This window comes from Poecilia latipinna, unplaced genomic scaffold (genome assembly GCF_001443285.1).
Source record: "Poecilia latipinna isolate Pla-1442-1.1 unplaced genomic scaffold, P_latipinna-1.0 Scaffold3485, whole genome shotgun sequence".
In the NCBI taxonomy this organism is placed as follows: domain Eukaryota; kingdom Metazoa; phylum Chordata; class Actinopteri; order Cyprinodontiformes; family Poeciliidae; genus Poecilia; species Poecilia latipinna.
The window spans coordinates 23,261-25,830 of NW_015116101.1; the positions used below are offsets into that span (position 1 = coordinate 23,261).

General features: G+C 42.5%; 1 long non-coding RNA gene across 1 annotated transcript in view; it reads left to right on the forward strand.

Moving 5' to 3' along the window:
• LOC106941067 (uncharacterized) overlaps positions 1–2,570 on the forward strand; it is an 18,762-nt gene that overhangs the window by 10,863 nt on the left and 5,329 nt on the right. Inside the window, exon 2 of the long non-coding RNA XR_001423251.1 lies at positions 2,250–2,252. This is a non-coding gene — a long non-coding RNA (uncharacterized LOC106941067). The remainder of the gene's footprint in view (positions 1–2,249; positions 2,253–2,570) is intronic.

A 2,570-nucleotide genomic window follows, 5' to 3' on the forward strand; every position in this document is an offset into this window, starting at 1 on the left:
CAGTGCTCAACTGGTTTGAATACTACATAAAGAACAGGGATTTCTTTGTTTCAGTCGGAAACTTCTCATCAGAGAGGTCAAAGGTCACATGTGGGGTACCCCAAGGTTCAGTCCTAGGACCCCTTCTTTTCAATATCTACATGCTCCCACTGGCTCAGGTTATAACAGGAAATAAGATCAGCTACCATAACTACGATACACAGCTCTACATCATGATGTCACCAGGTGACCTTTGACCCCATCCAATCACTGAACAGATGCTTAGAACAGATAAATGTGTGGATGAGCCAAAACTTTCTCCAGCTGAACAGAAACAAACTGAAATTATTATCTTTGGACCTAAAGAGGAGCGAACTAGAATCAATGCTCAGCTTCAGTTATTACAACTGAAAACCAGCGATCAGCCCGAAACCTGGGAGTAGTGATGGACTCTGACCTGAACCTTCAGAGCCACATCAAGACAGTCACAAAGTCGGCCTTCTATCACCTGAAGGACATTTCCAGGATTAGAGGACTGATGTCTCAGCAGGATCTAGAGAAACTCATCCATGCGTTTATCTTTAGCTGCATTGATTACTGCAACAGCGTCTTCACAGGTCTGCCTAACAAATCAATCAAACAGCTGCAGCTGATCCAGAACGCTGCTGCTCACGTTCTGACTAAAACTAGGAAGATGGAGCACATAACACCAGTTTTAAAGTCCCTTCACTGGCCCCCTGTAGCTCGAAAATAGACTTTAAAATACTGTTGTTAGTTTATAAATCACTGAACGGTTTAGCACTACAATACCTTAAAGATATGTTATTGCTGTACCAACCGTCTAGACCCCTCAGATCTTCTAGTTCTGGTTCTGCTCTGCATTCCCAGAACCAGAACCAAACGAGGAGAAGCAGCATTCAGTTTCTATAAACCACAAATTTGGAACAAGCTTCCAGAAAACTGTAAAACAGCTGAAACACTGAGAGCCTTTAAATCTCAACTTAAAACCCACCTGGTTAGAGCTGCTTATGGCTAAATGAGGGTTAGGGTTACCTGTATGGTAGCCTGTATGCTACCATACATGTATGCCTGTAGCCTACATGTATGTATGGTAGCCCTTTAGGCTACCATACAGGTAACCCTAACCCCCGGAACATGCCTGTATGGTAGCCTAAAGGGCTACCATACAGGCATGTTCAGCCCTGCCATGATGAAAAACTGCGCACTGCTCTGAGTGAAATGGAGGAGTTAGAAATTATTCGTAAATCACAAAGTGAATACTCCTCTCCTCTGGTTCTGGTTCTTAAGCCTAATGGAGATCTCTGCATCTGCAATGATTTCAGATGGTTAAATGCGCAAACCGTTAAAGACGCGCATCCATTGCCTCATCAAACAGATGCCCTTGGTGGGAATGTATTCTTTTCCACCATGGACCTGACTTCAGGGTTCTATAATGTGAGACTACACGAGGATGACCAAAGGTTTACTGCCTTTTCGTCTCCTTTTGGCCTGCATGAGTACAATAGGAGCCTCAAGGCTTGACCAACAGCCCCGCGACTTTCATGCGGATGATGATGATGTCTATTTGTGGGGAACAAAATTTCACTAGCTTGCTGTGTTATTTGGATCAAGGTACTTTACATAATTAAAGATAAAATAAAAAATAAGAACAGCATGTGACATTGAATAAACAGTAAGAGAGAGAAAGAGATAAAAAGATAAAAACATACTTTGGTTACAGAATTTAAGCGCCTGTCGTCGCCGGACTCCGCATTCCGTTTAACACGGGTATTATCCAGGCCCCGTCGCCTGACAGGAAGGAATTTACAGATTTTTTGTCAAAACACGATTTAAAGGAAATTAATAAATAGATAAAAAGTAAAGATAAAAACATTAAAAACATCGAAGACATCAAAACCCGCACTCTAACCCTCATCCACAAGACGTATCCTGTGCACAAGATCTGTAGCTTCCCCACAATCCATTTTATGCTGAGAAAAGATGTATTCATGCTGCCCTAGAGGCTCCCTGGAGCTTTTTCAAAAATGTTTGAAAATGGAAAAAGATGGGGTGAGAAATATATTTGATGTTTTAATATGGTTTCTGTAGGGAGACAAACATGACACAATCATTCTTAACGTTTTCCAATGCTGTAAAAACGTGTAGAATAAATATAAATTTCAATATTTTCGTCAACAAAATTTGCATCATAACCTGTGACACGTTTCTTTCAGCTGGGCGGTGCGAGGCAGGGCTGTAAACAAACCGAGGGTGTGGGGGGCATGGAGAGCAAAGGGGAAGAGAAACAAAGCTGAGGAGAGATTCTACAAATCTTGGACCGAATCGTTTGCATTCATTGCCGATGCGGAAGGATTACCTGAATGTTTGCGCTGTAGAGAGAAGCTGTCAAATAACAAACCGCACTTTCCGAACTATAGAGCGCACCTTACTATAAGCCGCCCCCACAAATTTTTGGGAAAAAAACATGGAAACGTGCATATATAAACTGCATGGTTCAAAGTGTGGAGAAAAGTAGCGGCTTATAGTCCGAAAAAGGGTAGAGTGCCTTCTCCGGGTCAGGGGGGTCGTCC